The 10,220-nt window shown below is 44.9% G+C and overlaps 1 long non-coding RNA gene across 1 annotated transcript; it reads left to right on the forward strand.

Moving 5' to 3' along the window:
* The first annotated feature begins 3,687 nt into the window (after positions 1-3,687).
* LOC117068994 lies at positions 3,688-9,617 on the forward strand. Its single transcript, XR_004431333.1, has 3 exons — positions 3,688-4,377; positions 8,902-9,422; positions 9,563-9,617. It is a non-coding gene; the product is annotated as an uncharacterized LOC117068994 (long non-coding RNA).
* The last annotated feature ends 603 nt before the right edge of the window (positions 9,618-10,220 follow it).

The raw sequence follows: 10,220 nt of genomic DNA on the forward strand, positions 1-10,220 counted from the left end.
CAGCTCATCACAAAGACTTCCTGCTTCTCTGTGGTTCTAATTCATCAGTTATGGTAAGTTTCCATTCTAAGATTTAGGTAGGCAGACCTGGTTCATCCAGCATGAGCTACATTTCAGAACTTAGCACTGTACATGCACATGAATGCATGCCTAGAATTGTATATCTTGGTGTATATTAGCTCTTAAAAACTAATTTTCTTGGCTGGGCACAGAGGCTCACCTATAATCCCAGTACTTTGGGAGGCCAAGGCAGGTGGATCACTTGAGGTCAAGAGCTCAAGACCAGCCTGGCCAACATAGTGAAATCCTGTCTACTAAAATACAAAACTAAGCTGGGTGTGGTGGCACGTGCCTGTAAACCCAGCTACCAGGGAGGCTGAGGCAGGAGAATTGCTTGAACCCAGAAGGGAGAGATTGCGGTGAGCCGAGATTGTGCCACTGCACTCCAGCCTGGGCAACAGAGCGAGACTCCATCTTTAAAAAAAAAAAAAAAGGGCACAGGGGCTCATGCTTATAATCCCAGCACTTTAGGAGGCCGAGACGGGCAGATCACGAGGTCAGGAGATCGAGACCATCCTGGCTAACACAATGAAACCCCATCTCTACTAAAAATACAAAAAATTAGCCGGGCATGGTGGTGGGCACCTGTAGTCCCAGTTACTTGACAGGCTGAGGCAGGAGAATGAGGTGAACCCGGGAGGCGGAGCTTGCAGTGAGCCAAGATCTCGCCACTGCACTCCAGCCTGGGCGACAGAGTGAGACTCCATCTCAAAAACAGAAAGCAAACAAAAAACCTAATTTTCTTGGCCACCCAGATTCCACTTCTAACATTGTTGCCTGATGGTTTTGTTTAATTCTGTTTTGAAAACAACCTCCTCCCAAGTGATGGGTATTAGAAGGAACTAATGAGAGCTCTGGGTGCAAGCAGAGACTTTTAGCACGTGTGAAAGTGCTTCTGATTTAGGACTCAGAGTTAGATGGTGGGTGTCAACTGCGTGTCTTGTCCCCAGCTCCATGCCACCCTCGGACAGACGTCATGGTACCAGTCTATGGCCAGGCTTTCTTACTACACAAAGGGACATTCTATGGAGTCAAATGGCAGAGACTTGTGTACAATTATCTGGTCAATTGAGGCAAAATAAAATAATCATTTGTCCAATTGTCCAAATTAGCTCTCTGGACTGTCCTGAATGCTCAGGGTAACTGTGTGGTTCTCCACTTCAGTTCCGTAATCTGGCTAAGATGGACCATTTAAATGAGGCTCCATTCAACACAATGCACATTTAAATGCGGCTCAGTGACAAGAGACCACTGGGCTTAGCATTTTCTGTTTGTCAACTACAATTCTATAATTGCTTTTAGCTAATCATCCAAATGATTACATGTAGTGGAGGCAGAAGATCCTCGTATGCATCATTTGGTCTCTTTTTCTCAGAGGAAGTGCTGAGGGATTAAATTGTATGTGTGTGTGTGTGTGTGTGTTTAACTTGGTGTTCTGACCCAGGACACCATAATAGACCTCCATTTTCATCAACTGTGGGGGAATGAGAACAACTCCCCCCATCCCAACATCCCCCTTTTCCAGAGGGGGAAACTGAGACCCAAGATTCCCTCTTGCCAAGGCCAGAGGACTAGAACTAGAATCATCAGCTTTCTGATTTCCAGATCAGGACTATTTCTGCTTATGCCATTTTAATTTTTCATTTCTTTCCATAAAATTAAATGACCTTCTTCAAGAAAGATTTAATGGTCAAGATGCGATTTGGTAAAAAGCTTCCTCAAGGATTTTTTTCTTATTACAAAGATGAGACCAACTAAGGCTGAGAGAGATTTGCAAACACTGGTATGTCATTATCCTCAGCTCAGTTTTTTGTGTAATTGGCGTGAAGAGATTGCTGCTGATGAATCAGCCTGCTGCTCAACGGAAAATAATGATTCTTTTGTGACGTGACTCGGTGTATGTACGTGTATGTTTGTGGTTGTTTATCAAAGGTATCTGTACATAAAACGCTTATCAAGATGGATGTCATGTTAAAGTTATAAATAATAAAAAATAGTCCTGAGCAAAACTGATTTTACAATTGCCTGAGAATGCAGCACCTCATTTCAACACTATGCAATGGCTAGAAATTGATTTTTTTTTTTAAATCCAATTAAGCCTCAAGGTTGGTTATCCATTTAAAAGGTCGGATGAGTTAAACAATGACAGTACCTTCAGTTCGTGCTAATAAATGTACACAGAACTTCAGCACTTACATCGTGTGCCTCACGGAGGCATACATTTTGTATCTGCACAACACTGAGCTACCAAAGTCCCAGCAGTGGTACAGATACACCAGCAGGCCCTGGACCCCAACAGGGGCAGTCCCTGAGCTGACCACCGGCCCTATCACCCCTTCCACTTAGATCCCCGAAGCACCCCCCACCCAAGAGTGCTGAGTCCTTCCATCTACCTGGCCCCCTTTTCTGTGGTTCCAAGAGCACTGGGAGACGAAAAGTTGCCTCTCATTCAAAAGGAGGGGAAAAGATGTATTCACTACTTGGTTTCGTGTGCTGCCGAGTTTATAATGTAACGAATAAATCGTGTTTTAAAAACAGTACTTTATAGTGTGTATTTACTGTGTATTCCTAGTGCGTCAAGAAAAAGACTTCGGCCGGGCATGGTGGCTCACGCCTGCAATCCCAGCACTTTGGGAGGCCGAGACGGGCAGATCACCTGAGGTCAGGAGTTCGAGACCAGCCTGCCCAACATGATGAAACTCCATCTCTACTAAAAATACACACCTGGCTGATTTTTGTATTTTCAGTAGAGATGGGGTTTCACCCTCTTGGTCAGGCTGATTTCGAACTCCTGACCTCAGGTGACCCGCCTGCCTTGGCCTCCCAAAGTGCGGGGATTACAGGCGTGAGCCACCACGCCCAGTCAATTCTTTTTACTTTTTAAAAGATGTATATTCAGATACTACAGATAGATGTATAATAAACACAGGGTGTTTCTGGAAAAAAAGGTGACTCAGGTTTTGAAGAGTGAATCATTTTCAATGCTCTAGAGAAACATACTGTTTAAAAGGATCCTGTAAGTGAAGGTTTTCCTAAAGAAAAGATTCCATCAAAAAAAAACATTTAGCCCCTAATTTTGCTTTTCTATAAGTCTCCATTTTCTTATATTGAGTTTGCTTAAAGGAAGGTGGAACCACATTTGGTCTGTTAATTATTTCTCTTTTCCTTCTCACAGCCTCCCTGTCCAAAGGCTCCAGGTCTTCAACATGCCCTTGAAAACTTTTGCAACTACAATAATTTTGCTGGTGTTCAGAAGTAAATAGAGTTTAGTTCCTGAGACATGAAGGTGATTGCTGTCTTACATTGTGTCCTTCCTGGGAGGATAATTTAGGCTGCTAGATTGGCAAGGGACCTCAGAGAGCAGCTAGTTCAGCCCACTCATTTTTTTTTTTGAAATGGATTCTTGCTCTGTCGCCCAGGCTGGAGTGAAATGGCGTGATCTCAGCTCACTGCAACCTCCGTCCCCCAGGTTCAAGCTATTCTCTTGCCTCAACCTCTGGAGTACCTGGGACTACAGACATGTGCCACCATGCCTGGCTTTTTGTATTTGTAGTAGAGACAGGGTTTGTCCGTGTTGGTCAGGCTGGTTTTGAACTCCTGACCTCAGGTGATCTGCCCACCTCAGCCTCCCAAAGTGCTGGGATTACAGGCATGAGCCACCGTGCGTGGCCCCAGCCCCCCTCATTTTATCGAGAGGTCCTAAAAACTGATGCTAGAAGAGATGTTTTTTGTTGTTAATAAATGATTCTGCTGGTACGTTTTTATTAACACATTCTCTCATCCCACTGATACCAGGAAGTAAAGACACAGTACATGCAGATGAGGCTACCAAATGTGCTTTTCAAGCAAAGTGCAAAAGATGGCATGTAGTATACTACCTTTCAAGATCCATGAATAATCTAATCTTTTTTTTTTTTTTTCAGAGAGAATCAGGAAAGATAAAAGCTAATAAAAATGGTTACCTGTGGGGGTGAAAAAGGTTACTTGTGGGGGTAAAAATACTACCTATGAAGGATGACTGAGAAAAGGGGGGAAGGGCAGGGATGGGGAGACTCTTTTGAACATTTCCTTTTTACAGGTGTGATTTGAATGATACAAAATGTTATATGTAGTCAAAAAAGAAAATGTAGAAAAAAGGAAAATGGTGAACCCTTCTGTGAAGTACAGATTTATGAAACTAAATGTACATCAAATCAGTAAGCTGCACAAAAATCAAGTAAATGTGGAATATATCGCTGGGATATACTCTTAGGAACAAAAAGTTAAAACATCTTGAACTCTGTGTTGTGGGTTTGTTGTTGGGAGCAGAGGCTATTGGTGAGTGTTGTGGGAAACAGAGAGTGAGAAATCCCAGGAGGGACTGGGAACCAGGGTTCTCACTGTGGCAGAGGGAGATGCAATTATAGAAGACGGGCAGGTGCGGAAAAGCCCTGTCATGTGGATTTGAATGGGAGGAATCAGTATCAACTCATGATGTTAAAGAAAACCTGATCTTTCCACATCCAAGAGGACCAGGAGCAATGATGCCCAAGTGGCAGGAAGCATTCTCAGCACAAGGGCTTGGTCTCTAACTCTGAAGCTCTTGGCTCTAACCAACCTTCCCCCTCACTGAATGGAGCCAGGGTTTCTTGGAGGAATGACTGACTCTGGATTTGGGTCAAGGAAAGAACAAAGTGAGCCTGTGATCATCTTCTTTTTTTTTCTTTTTTTTTCTTTTTTTTTGAGACGGAGTCTCACTGGTCGCCCAGGCTGGAGTGCAGTGGCGCAATCTTGGCTCACTGCAAGCTCCTCCTTCCAGGTTCACGCCATTCTCCTGCCTCAGCCTCAGGAGTAGCTGGGACTACAGGCGCCCGCCACCACGCCCTGCTAGTTTTTTGTATTTTTAGTAGATACGGGGTTTCATTAGCCAGGATGGTCTCGATCTCCTGACCTCGTGATCCACCCGCCTCGGCCTCCCAAAGTGCTGGGATCACAGGTGTGAGCCACCGTGCCTGGCCTGTGAGCATCTTACTGTTCCAGAAAGGACAAAGCCCTTGAAAACGGATAAGAACACATCAAAAAGGAGCCTGCCTGATGCAGCTCTCATTGGCCTAAGTGGGTCCCCACTTGGGAGCAGTGAGATGCACACACGTATGGGCTGTGGCAGGGCTGGCTTCATGGGTGTGCAGCCACCATGGCCACATGGGCTGGTTTAGTGCTCAGCTGTTGCCATCTTGAAATTGTTTTTTGAAAGAGAGGCTCTGCATTTTCGTTTTGCACTGGACTCCACAAATCACGCTGCCAGCCCTGGGGAGAGGGGGAAGGTCTTTGCTGAAGAACGCCAGGTAATAAGTGTAGAAGGGAGGATAGAGCTGGAAAGTCACTCAACCAATACTTGATTCAGGCAGAAATCATCACTGGATACTAAAGACATTCAGGAAAAGGTGGTTGGGACCCAGAAAGTTCTTAATCTCAAAGTGTCACTCCATGGATTATAAAGAGGAAATTATTTTAATTCAATTAATTATAAAAGGGGGAAATACACTTTTACCATGAAGAGATCTGGCAGACCCCACTTGCCCAATGATGGGGGACACTTAGATTATGTGCCTCCTGATGAGGTTCGATGGGAACCATAACCTGTATTTTTGCCAAAAACGTTCAACCCAAATCTAATGAAACAAACGAACCCAGATGGTGAGAGCTTCTGTAGGACATACCAGTGCATGAAAGAACGGTAAGGACTGTTCTGGATTAAAGGAGGCCAGAGAGTCTTCACAACCAAACGCAATGACTTATTTGGATTCTGGATTTAAAAAGAAAAAGCCATGAAGGACAAGGGGACAATTGAAGTTTCATTGCAAACTGTATAGTGGATAATAGTATTGTTTTAATGTTAAATTTCATGGGTATGATCAGCACATGATCATGATTATGTGGGCTCGTGTCCTTGTTCTTTTTTTTTTTTTTTTCTGAGACAGAGTCTTGCTCTTGTTGCCCAGACTGGATTGCAATGGCGCAATCTCGGCTCACTGCAAACTGCGCTTCCCAGGTTTGAGCGATTCTCTTGTCTCAGCCTCCCGAGTAGCTGGGATTACAGGCGCGTGCCACCATGCCTGGCTGATTTTTGTATTTTTAGCAGAGACGGGTTTTCGCCATGTTGGCCAGGCTGGTCTTGAACTCCTGACCTCAGGAGATCTGCCCGTCTTGGCCTCCCAAAGTGCTAGGATTACAGGCATGAGCCACCGCGCCCAGCTGGTGTCCTTGTTCTTAAGACATACGCAGTGAGGTAGGGGTGTATACAACTTACTTTAAATGGTACAGGGAAAAATATGTGCACATACATACATATACATATACACATATACATATACATAAACACACACATATACACATGTTTGTATATATACAGGCATACCTCACTTTATTGTGGTGGTCCAGAACTGAACCCAGAATATCTCCAAGGTGTACCTGTATGTATCTGTGTGCATGTGTGTGGGTGTGTGTGTATGTGTGTGTATATTTGTGTGTGTATATATATCTGTATATATATATATATATGAATCTAGGTGAAGGGTATACAAGTGTTCATTATACTAGTTTTTCATCTTTTCCAAAAGTTAATCAACTTTTCAAAAAAGTTTCTAGAGAAATGTGTTTTCATGGCAACAAGTTCTTTTTCCTCCCTTCAGGGAACATTTAGTGCAAATCTAGGTGGCGTGTCTGGTGCCAGTTGCAAAAGGGAACGGAGGCCCTCCCTGCTGTGCAGGCACTCAGGTTGTGGCGAGGGACAGCACAAACATCCACAGCGCAGGGCAGCATTTGAGGCGGCCATGTGGCTGCCACAGTTTTCACTGGTGGTAGGCTCATTTCTCAGCCAGCTGCTCCAGGACCATGTGGTGGAGGGAGGTCCTTGGAGCCGAGCCTGCTTCTGCTTTGGGCTCATGAGCAGGTCATTCTGAAGCAGGAAGGAGCCCTTCCTTGATTTCACTTTAGGCCTGCCTGAGGCACTTCCACTGGTTTCCAGTTACTTGCAAGGTCAAGTACAACCTGCAAGGTCAGTGTATATTTTATGCACACTTTATGTCTGGCTACACGAGCTTTTCCTTTTTTTTCTTTCTTTTTTTTTTTTTTGAGACAGAGTGTCTGTAGTGCAGATTGGAGTGCGGTGGCACGATCTCGGCTCACTGCAACCTCCGCTTCCCAGGTTCAAGTGATTCTCGTGCCTCAGCCTCCCGAGTAGCTGGGATTACAGGCAGGCACCACCATGTCCAGCTAATTTTTGTATTTTTAGTAGAGATGGGGTTTCACCATGTTGGCCAGGCTGGTCTCAAACTCCTGGCCTCAAGTGATCCACCTGCCTCAGCCTCCCAAAATGTTGGGATTACAGGCCTGAGTCACGGGGCCTGGTTCCACATGAGCTTTTGACAGTGCCAGAATGAACAATGTCCTTTACTACTTCAGGCCTTTGCATGAACAATTTCTTGGTCGGGGATCAGACTGCCTGACAGACTTGAACCCATCCCTCAAGACCCAACTCAAAAGTCTCATCGTAGTCCAAGGGGCCTTCCCTCTGGATCTCTGGATTTTACTGTTCTATTTGCTCCCCCTTCCTCTTCCTGGCCACACACACATATGCATGCACACACACACCACACACACACACACACACACATATGCTATTGCATCCCCAAAGCCTGACAGGTCCTGGAGCTTTTCAGAACTGATGTTCAACAAATGTACGTCGAATGAATGAATGAATGAAAGCACCAGAAAACATCAAGCAGATGCACCAAGGAAATGAGTGTTTCTTTGAAGTATCGGATGTAATGGAATCTGAGAGCCTCGTGGGGATCAGCTGAGTCTAAGCAGGCATTAGGTTTTATACGGGTGAAGCCTGACATGAAATTAACATATAAATGCACATTTCAAACACCTAGAGCCATCTTACATGATAGGATTTCAGAAATGTGTCCTAGGATGTGAACTGTACCAAAAAACATCCTAATAAGTTCTAGGAACTTTATCCTGATTTGTTCCAGAAGTTTTTAATCTTTTCTTCAACTTTTGAGCAAAGTCTGAACATCCAATTGAATGTGGAATAGGTTTCAAGTCATCAAAAACATAAATTGATTTTTGGGTTGCATTAAAGATCTGGTAATTTGTTTTAAACTTTCAGTTTTTAAGGAAAATTAAATAGAGGTGAATTTTTCATTGACAGTGAAATATATACTAAGCCATGGATTAATACCTTCATCAAAATTTATCTAAACAAAGTGCTGCCTGTCTTATTTATGTTAAAGTCTGTAAAGTCAGCAGTGAAAAGGGGAAAGTACTTTCCTGGAATGTATTTGTATCTGTCACAAGCTGCATCTTGAGGAAATTGGCAGGCATTTGAAGTGGAATAATTCCTTAGCGTTCTGTTTAGTTTGGATTTCTTCAATTCAGGCGTGGCTTAAAACCAGAATCACCAATATTTGCTTTTAACAAGCATCTAATGTTTTCTCTTGCTTTGTGTACAAAATGTTGGTTGAACTGAATCATTTTGTTCATCCTTTCTGGGGGCTGTCAGGGTTATTCAGTCTATTCTTAAATATGAAAGAATTCTAAAAGAAAAACATCTCCAAGATGACCTCTCCACCAACAGTTTATCTCATTTCCAACTCCTTGTACACAAACCTGCTGGATCTGGCTTTCTGAAATGCTTCTTGGATCCCTCTTCAGTTTGTAAAATTCTATAGAGTGAACCAGGCTCCCCAGTCGATCTCCTCACCCACTCTTCTATTTTCCAGGAACCTTCTGTTCTAACCACACAGGTTTCAGAGCCTGCTGGACATATTCTGTGTCTGTGTTTCCTCCCAGGACTTCTCCCACGTGGAATGCCTTCTTTCTCAACCTCTTTGCCTGTGGAAGTCCTATTACATCTGTCAGGGCATGGCCTTAGTCTCTCACCCTCTAGGAAGATCCTCCAGCTGTCTCAGTCCTCTGGAGTGCTGTGTGCCTGTCTGCAACATATTTGCAAACAGAAAAAAGAGTGAGAGATCTTTATACACACTCTTAGTACCCTTTACCAACGTGTGAAAACATTCAGCTGCTGTAAAATCTTTTGAAGAAAATAAGATCCAATTAGCGTTGACTTTTATGTCAGGAAAGCTGAGGGTTTCAAAGGAATTCCTTTCAGTCATTCAACAGCTTTTTTTTTGGAATGCCTGCTCTGTGCCAGGCACTGGAGGAAAAAAACAAAAAAACAGAAAACAGGCAAAAAGACCTGCCTTCAGGATGCTGATGCTCTAGTCTATGTGGTGTTTCCGAGGGCCTGCCCTGGGGCCAGGGACCACAGCTCAGAGCTGAGCAGGGAGACCTGGAGTCCACGGACAGGGAAGGTGAAAGCATGGCTTGTGGCTGGGCTATAAGTTAGGGAGCTAGGGGGCCAGCTGGGAGGTCAGTGGTGGAAAACCTCCCACACCACGCCAGGGAGTTGACACTGCTTTTTTTTTTTTTTTTTTTTTTTTTCCATTTTTAGGCTGGTAATGAAGAAGAAACCCAAAATAAGAGGAGTGGCTTATGGAACTACATGGAGGAAACAGAGAAAGGTACCAACCAAAGGCCCTTGAGCAATCAGGATCTTGGGTAGCAGATTTTTGCTTTTAAATGACTCCTGCGTGGAGCTTCCCCAATGCATCATCATTCCCTGACCCTTGCATCTGACCCTGTGGGTGGGACCCTCTGCCTCCACCATCCACTCACCACTCACCCCTGGCTCCTCCACCACCCGGCTCCTGCCCCACACCCTCTGAAGAACGCCAGGTCTTTCCTCCCCTGCAAGGCGACTGAGGTGACGACTCAGGTCACCCTGCTCCTTCCTCGTCTCATCTCTTCCCTTCTTTCCTGCTTAGACTGTGCCAGATGACCCTTCTTACAAAGGGATGGGCGGGAAGGCCCCCCACGCAGCCAGGCAGTGCCTGGATTTGTAACTGGCCATCCCAGCAGCAGTGCCCTGGATGGAAAGCCATGTCCTTGTCACACTCTCACATCCAGGGCAGTGCCTGGCAGAGCGGGGTCTGATAAACGCCAGGGAACCTCCGATTAAGTAAGGAGGAAGTGACGGTCCACGCTGTGCCCACCATGCCAGGCCGTGGGACAAAAGGACCTGACTCAAGTCCAAGAGTCACTGGGCCCCT

This window comes from Trachypithecus francoisi, unplaced genomic scaffold (assembly GCF_009764315.1).
Source record: "Trachypithecus francoisi isolate TF-2019V2 unplaced genomic scaffold, Tfra_2.0 Lachesis_group21, whole genome shotgun sequence".
NCBI classification, from domain to species: Eukaryota; Metazoa; Chordata; class Mammalia; order Primates; family Cercopithecidae; genus Trachypithecus; species Trachypithecus francoisi.